Source organism: Protopterus annectens, chromosome 16.part0 (genome assembly GCF_019279795.1).
Source record: "Protopterus annectens isolate FY-2018-M chromosome 16.part0, PAN1.0, whole genome shotgun sequence".
Classification (NCBI taxonomy): domain Eukaryota; kingdom Metazoa; phylum Chordata; order Ceratodontiformes; family Protopteridae; genus Protopterus; species Protopterus annectens.
In genome coordinates, this window is record NC_056750.1 from 631,348,589 (window position 1) to 631,357,327 (window position 8,739).

The 8,739-nt window shown below is 42.2% G+C and overlaps 1 non-coding gene across 1 annotated transcript; it reads left to right on the forward strand.

The window, feature by feature from the left end:
- Positions 1–8,182: 8,182 nt before the first annotated feature.
- TRNAR-CCU lies at positions 8,183–8,255 on the forward strand. The gene has a single exon. It is a non-coding gene; the product is annotated as a tRNA-Arg (tRNA).
- Positions 8,256–8,739: the final 484 nt, after the last annotated feature.

An 8,739-nucleotide genomic window follows, 5' to 3' on the forward strand; every position in this document is an offset into this window, starting at 1 on the left:
TTATTCTTCACACTGTTCTTTTACTACAACCTTTTGCGTCCTACCATGCGACCATACTAAAGTCCAGGCGAAACATGTCTATTAGTCAAGTTCAGTTCAAAATGTCAGGCTTGACTGACATTTTCTTCTTATCAAGTACCTATGTTGGCTGCTGTCTAGGTGATTGTTGCTCTAAGAATATTACCTGCCTTTTCCTTTTGGGATTCTCTCCATGACATTTCCTGCAATTGACATTAAGGCAACTAGCCTGTATTTTCCAGGATTTTTTCTGCTTTCCATCTTGTACAATATTAGCACAACTGCTACACTCTAGTCTTCAGCTACTTCTCTAATCAACAATCTTGTTGAAGAGCACTGTTAGGGGTTGCACAAACATGCTGGCCAGACAACTGAGGAACCCAGGAGGAAGCCCATCAGATCTTTTTGATTGAAGCTCCCTGCCTATCCTTCCTCTTTTTCACAGCTCCTTTCCTCCCCTTATTTTCCTTTGTAAGGAATTAAGCAAGGTGCTGCAGTAGCGTTGTCGCCTCACAGTTAGATGTTGCCCATTCGATTCTCAGTTAGAGCGTCTTCTGTGTGGCGACATGCGTGAATAGGCGTTCCTTCGTTGAAGGTTGTGCGTTAGGCCCGGCAAGCCAGCACATAAAAATCTACTGCCAAACATTAGCGGATCGGCGTTCCGCTGTGGCGACCCCTAACCGGGAAAAGCCAAAAGACACAAACAATGAATTCAGTACATCTGTTTTCTCTGAGCCTTCTGTAATTTTCTTTCCATCTTTTCTTAGCCTGGCCAGATCTGTCTCTCCCTTCCTCCTTTATACTATATACGTGAAATCTTGTTCTCCTTCCTGTTCTCTTCTGCCAAATTCCTTCCAATTTGTATCTTTGCTTCCCTTATACTTGCCTCCTCCTTCTATGTTGCCTCCTCTACTTTTCCTCCCTTCATTCATCTATTCTATTTTCTGTCCTTTTGTCTTAATTCCGTACCTCATATTTCTATGCAGCCACATTGGCCCTTTCTACTTTTCACCATTTTACCTATTCTTCTCATATTTGTTCATAGCTCTGTGTACTCCATCACTGGAACATTCCTATGCCATGGAACATTCCTATGCCATGTCTACTTCCTCCGTTTGCTTCCAGACTCATAATTCATGACCTCCTCCCCCAGCTCAGCATAATCCACTTTTCTAAAAACCCCAGACCATCATCTTTGTATCCATGAGCTGCTCTCCTATAAAGTATACTGTGGAATGATCACTCTCAATTAGGGGTGCCATCACCTATCACCTCTCCATCCATGACCTCATCTGCCTTGGTTAGAACTGTATCCATTCTAGCCTTTCAGGTAAGACTATGCACACTACACTAGCTGGCAGAATCCCTCATGGTCCACACTTTCGTCAACTCCCACCCCTCTTTACCCTGAAACTCAGAATCCTCTAGTCTGCTCTTGGCAGATTCGGAGCCCTCACAGGTATTCATAGTTTCATAGTATAGTACTAGGCTATCTGCCCTGGGGCATTTGTAAGCCTAGCCATAGTGATGTGGCTTTTGCCACCCCATGAAATGGTACAAAAAATGTACAGAATAAATTTAGAATACTGTGCCTCTGTCTAGTAGTGACACAATGAAGGTCCCCTTATATAATAGAATTAGTTTACTGTGCCCCTGTCTAGCAGTGTCACAGATGTGACCCCTGGGGTAAACTTACGATCTCCCATCCACTCATCAAGATTTCTCTTGAAGAGAGTCAGTGAGAGGCTCTGCCTAATACGAACTGGGATCTTGTTCCAAAGCATGGGAAGCCTCTGGGTTATGAATCTATCCCTCCAGCATGTCCTATTCATACTTGTGCCAAGGTTTAAGTCTTTAGCTCTCGTGGTTTTGGTGGATTTGGATTTTTTGAGGTGGAGCATGTCCATCAGATCCTGATTGGACATGGCCTTGTACGTCAGGCAGAGATCACCTCTGAGCAGGCGGTATGCTACTGAATAGAGCTGAAGTTTCTTTAGTGTGGCAGAATAAGACATATGTTGGAGACCCTTGATCCTCTTGGTGAGGTACTTTTGTGGTCTCTCCAGCTGTTGCAAATGCCAGGTGAGGTACATACCAAATGGGGCATTGTACTCAATCATGGGTCTGATGAGGGAGGAGTATAGGGGTACAATGTGAATCCCTTCATGATGAGGTGTGCAAGGTAGAATGTTTTTCTGACCACTTTGGCAATGTGGGTGTCAAATGAGAGGTCGCTGTTGACTTGGGTCCCTAGGTCTCTGTCTATGTGATAATTTGTGGGTACTTTGTTTTTCCCAAAGGGGATGACTATACGTTTTTTGGTATTTAGTTTAAGGCCGTAACTCCGGCACCAGTTATCCGTTTCTGTGAGGCCTTTTTGTAGGATGTATGTGTCCGCTGGTGTATTGACTATGGTGCCTAGTTTGCAGTCATCTACGAACTTTGTCAGCCACAGCCCTCCCATGTTTGCTTTAACATCTGAGAAAAAATGCCAAACAAGAGGGGTCCCAGGACAGATCCCTGTGGGATACCACTTGTGACTGGCTTTGAGTCTGACATTGCTCCAGAGATTTTAACTTTATGGGTTCTGTCCTTTAGCCAGTTTGCAACCCATCTAGTGACATAAGGGTTTACGTTTAAGCTGTTGAGCTTATCTATGATGCCTGAGTGGGGTATTGTGTCGAAGGCCTTAGCCAAGTCCAGGTAGGCTGTATGGACTGCTTTGCCCTCATCAATGGCTCTAGTGACTGTTTCAAAAAAGTCAACCAGGTTCAAATGGCAGGATCTGCCCTTTACAAAGCCAAACTGGGTGGGGTCAAGTGTCTGTAGGTCCCCTATGTCTCTGTTTATGAGTTCCATAATGATTCTTTCCATAGCTTTGCAGACCAGGCTGGTTAAGCTTATGGGGCGGTAGTTTCCAGGGTCTGTAGACGCACCCCCTTTGTGGAGTGGGACCACTGTTGCTGTATGCCAGTGTTCAGGTACATATCCCGAAGTAAGGCTAAGGTTAAATAGCATTTTTATTTGTGGGGTTAGATCCTCTTGGAGTTCACGTAACACGCAACCCGGGATACCGTCAGGTCCCATTGATGCTGTGTTTTTAGCTTTGTTTAGGGCGGTTCTCACTTGGACATCTGAGATGACAGGGAGATTACATTCAGCTGGGATAAGTATTTCTTCTTTTGGGGGTGAGGGAGGGGAGAAATTTGCACTGAACATGTCAGCCAGAATGTTGGCAATATCTGTGGGTTCAGTGTATTTTTTGTTGTTGTGAAGCAACTCTGAGCATATCTGAGGGTTTCCGCCCAGGTTTCTAGTATAGCTGAAGAAGGCTTTGTGGTTATCTTTAGTGTCCTTAGCGATTTTTCTCTCAAAGTTGGCCTTGGATGTTTTTATGAGAGAACGTAGTTTTCTGCTAATGTTGATCAGAGATGTCTTCCTTTCATGGGATTTTGCTCTGACGTGCAGTAGCTTCCTTCTTTTGTTATACAATTTGTTAATGGTTGAGGTCCACCAGACAGGACGCTTGCCTTTGGTGGAGAGGGACTTGGATTTATTTGGGATTGCATGATCCATGCATTCTTGGAGATGTCCATAGAAAGCATTTGTGAAGGATTTGGAATTGTGGGATGTGGGATGTGGTATCCACTGGCACAGTGGGCTTAAAGGATACCATCTCAGTCTTAAGAAGAAGAGTGAAGTCTGCTTTTGAGAAGTTTTTCACTGTGGTCTTTTGTGCTGGGGGTGGAGGTGGGATATGTATATCCAGGGTGATTAGTTTGTGGTCAGATCTCACTAGTGAGGGGTATACTTCCGGTGTGGAGCATTTTGTCCCCATGTTTGTGATGATCAGGTCTAGTATATTATCTCCCCTAGTGGGAGAGGTGACTAGTTGTTCCAGTGCATTTGAATTTATGAATTCTAGGAACCTTTGGGCTAGGGTATTAGGGCTAGAATAATGTACCCAATCTATGTTTGGGTAGTTGAAGTCTCCCAGTATGATGGTATTTTGTGATACATTCATATCCTCCAATGTCTTCAGGAAGGCTGAGTGGGGTTCTTGAGATTGGGAGGGTGGTCTGTAACATGCTACCAGTTGTATAGCAGTTTTGCCTATGGTTAGTTGCACCTGTATGGTCTCTGATGCTTCATGTGTTGTTACTAATCTGGAGGTGTGGGTGTCCTTGATGAATTTGGACACTCCCCCTCCCTTTGTGGTTCGGCACGGGTTTTGGGGCCGAAAAGCATGATACGAGGTATAGCCTGGTAGTGCTGGGGTGCTCTCAGGAGCCCTGAACCAAGTTTCAGTTACTGCACAGATGTCGATGTTCTCCATGCTGAGGAGTGCATCAAGTGCCTGCATCTTGAGATTTAGACTTCTGGCGTTGAGCAGCATTACCCTTAGTTTTTTTCCATTTTTGTTTTCTAAGGAGGTGGGTTTGTCTTTTGAGCCTTGCCTAAAAAGGCACTATGGGGGTGGCAAGAGCCTTAGCCAATATCCGGAAGCCCAGTGGTGACAGGTGTAAGCCATCCCTTGCGAAGCAGCGTGGCTTGTCCAACATGTCATCCCAGGCAGACAGACATTGGATCCCCTTAGAATGACACCAGTACTTGAGCCAATTATTAAAGCTGATCATCTTGTCTTTGTATTGTGGTATCATTCTTGGTGAGGGCAAGATGCTGCTCAGGGTCAGGGTCATACCAGCCTGGGCTACATAATCGGAGAGCTCCTCTATGTCTCTTTTCATGTAGTCCAGGGAGGTACGTCTCAGGTCATTCACACCAGCATGGACAATGACAGAGTCATATTTGTACTTGCTTTGGAGTGACTTGAGTGCGTGTGTTATGTGGCGGATCCTAGCTCCCGACAGACAGCTCACAGTCACCCTCTCCTTGTTCAGCCTGGTCAGCGGGACATCAGTGTGTCTGACTATAGAGTCACCTACTACTAGTGTATCCTCCCTTCCCACTCCTTTAACCTTCCTCCAGTCTCATCATCCTCCCTTGTCTGTGGAGACAGTATACTGCACTGATCTACCTCTTCTCTACTCAGTCCTCTGCACTAACTTCCCGGCACTTATCCTAGGTTCTGACCCTGTTGTTCGCCTTCCTAATTCTTAATTTGCCATTCCTCTTTTTCTATCATCTCACATGTGATGTTTTCCTTTGTACAGCCTGCTACTCTACCTCCATCCTTTTCTGTCATTCCTAAGCAACCTATATCCAGATACTTGGATACACTACAATGGGAAGGCAATATGGATGAATTAGTAATTATTACAGGTATGTGCTAAGGAATTAGTATATGCTGGGAAATGGCCTGCATTAATACTGCCATGTACAAGTAGGTGCAGATAAGAAGGAGAGGCTGTAGTTATATTTTGCACGTGCCAAAGATGGGTGTGTACTAAATGGGGGGACAGTGTGTGACATTATTACACATTTTACTATGAAAAAGGTTAATGATCCATCAAAGGCTGTGTTTTATCATAATTTCTTAAAACCTTTCTAAAATGAGACCCATCCAAGAAAAACTGAATAATATCAGTTTCATAAGTCAAACATTTTGTAAAAGTGATAGCAGATGTCATGATAAGCATGGAATCCTGTTCTCTTAAATGTTGCATGGCTCCCTGATGTCCAATTAGTCAAACTCAACTCATAAAATACATCTTTAAAATAAAAATACCTACTCACCAAAAAATGCAACGGATAGTACAGAATCCATCGATGAAATTCAGTGCAGGGAATGTGACTCAGCAGGCTCCTTGCATTTGTCCAACTCTAGACTGCTGCACATCTTGTACGAGTGTGACAAATTTGTAATCTTGGTTATATAATATAGAAAACAAATTCACATGCAGTGCAACAATGTTGTTTGCAAGCACTGCGGGGATGTTATTATATCAATGATCAGTATTACCATGATAACCTTTGGGGTTATTTTGTGCATGTGCAGTAATGTGCACAGTGTCTGTCATTTGGCTTTATAGGGGCCAGAAGGGAAAAACATCTATTAACAGTTTTACCATCTAGCCATACTAGTCAGTGAGTCAGTAGTTTTCATTTATGCTGTGGTGAAAGAGTATGGAATAAAATAATATGATGATTAAACCCATGAATATACACACGTGATACAATGTTGTTGTTGCATTGCATATCGATGGCTTACTGTCACAGAAGCAGCCATTATACAGCAGTATAGTACACTGGTGCGCCATAACTGTCAACACTGTAGCTGAAAAATCAGGAACAGAAACTGAAATAATGAGGGTCAAGAATCACAGGACCCCAGATCAGGAGCGGATTTTAAATATTGCTATTATTCATTTAGAAAGTATACAGAAGAATGTGATATCTGTAAATACATATTTACTAAAAAAACTTGAGTCTAAAAGTCTAGTATCCAACACTGTTTACTGACTGTCTGCAGTATTAAAACATTTGCCAAAATATCACTACTATTATGAGCAACAGACTAAAAATGCAAAATCATGGACAGCCAAGAGATATAAAACACTCTAACCCTTTTTTTAAAACATATCCCTCCAACTAGGCACAGCAAAGCAAACCTATAAAATTCAATAAAAAGAAAAGTGAAGTGCAACAGCAACAACCAATGGTTGCAGTGTGTGTTGTACAGCATTTCCCCAGTCATCCCTCTGTAAAACCATCGACAGTACACACACAAATGTCCCCTCCGACATCTCACCACAATCGTTCAATGGTTCTTAGTTACAGCATGCAGGGGATAGGGTTGTAATTATTATATGCACATCAGGAATGATTCTGCAGTGGAACTGGACTGTACTTACATTATGCATATGCTTCAGATATATATATATATATATATATATATATATATATATATATATATATATACAGTATAAATGGGTGTTATTTTACACAACCGTGGCTGGCTCATCTGGTGTCCTGTGCAGTTCCTGTTGCCTGAACTGATGCCCCCTCAACTTTAAGTTGAGGAGCAAAAGAGTTCTGCATCTTGAAAACAAAAAAAAACTCAGCTTGTTGCAGTCAAACTACAACATAATGAATTACTCAGCTCTTCAGCAGTGATTGCAAATGCAGTGCCAACATTTCATAAATACTAGTATTATACTCGCACACTATCATCACCTATCTGCCATAGCCACTGATAACTTCAGAAGCCCAAAAATAAATAAAATAAAAAATAATAATTAAGCTGTTCTGCTCTGAAGTCCTAGTGCAGTTCAGCTACCCCATCCAGAGCACTTCAGTTTAGCCATTTAGCCATGACCACATCCCTCTCAACATTTTTTTTTTTGCAGAACATCCCTGATTTTGCTTCATATTTTTGCCACATCTGTCACAGAATTTTATTTTTTGCTAAATTGTGAGGATTACAGTCAGTCAATGATAACAGATTTTGAGTTTCATACTTGTATTATTCATAAAATGCATGTTGATGCAAACCTGTTATTCTATTAACACTGTACATGGCTTAGAGTAATATTTAAAACTTGTCCCTGATTTGGGGAATTTATCCATTATTATTTTTGGCGTTGTCCAGAATTCATAAGGAAAGAACATAAGAGGCACTCCTGGAGCACTGGAACGAACCTGCTTGATTTTGTCCCCCTTGCAATCTGCAATCTGCATCTGGGCAGGCCCCCCGCCAGTTATGTCTTTGTTATTATACATTACTGGAGACAGAGTTTAATTATTATTGTGTTTCATACTAATAATGGGAGTACAGTAAAATCACATGGTATCTGTATGTACATGGGGTGGTTATTCTGGGGTGACACCTCACTGTACATGTACTTGGGATGGATGTGGAGCAGCCGGAGACATTGGTATGCATATGTATATGTGATGGGTGTTCAGTGGGAGGAGTCATTTATCTGTGTATGTGCTTGAGATGGATGTGGATTTGGATGAAGCAATGCTATGCATATGTACTTGGGGTGTGTGATTAGAAGGAGGCGTGGCATGTCTGTGTATACACCTGAGATGTGAATGCAGTGGGAGGAGATGACACTGATATGGACCAAGTCTGTAGAAGTCAAACTGCTTTAGCATATTTTTCCACCTGCACAACGGAATAGAAGATGTTCTTCGTATTTCACTGTTGCAGTCATCACACTTGGGTTATCCTGACAGGGGCAGCCCTCAGTCGCAGACCTCAGTGGCCTAATGAATAAGGCATTGGCCTCCTAAGCCAGGGATTGTGGGTTCAAGTCCCATCTGGGGTGCTATAATCTTACCCCTAGGAGGAAAACTTTCCTTCCATGCAAACAACTGGGTCTCTATTACCAACGGCCGATGGGTCTTCAACATAGTGTCCCAGGGATACAAATTTTATTTCCACACTCTGCCAACCCCAAAAGGGTTCCCAGATCTTCCTCCAAACCAGGACTGCAAAAGTCAATACACTCGAACATCTACATTTATGGTAAGTGTACACAACTGTACTTTTAAAACAGAATAAAAACTGCACCAAAAGCTCACACACCAAAGATTTTATTTAAACAAAAAAGTAAGCGCTTTCGCAACTAACCAAATTGCTTCATCAGACAGCTAGTAAAATACTACAGAACATTTAAATAAATAAAAGACATGTCAGGTGATCAGCACTGCTAAGGTCATTGGTTATAGTTTACTTTTTTTGTTTAAATAAAATCATTGGCGTGTGAGCTTTTGGTGCAGTTTTTATTCTATTTTATTTTATTTTCTCTG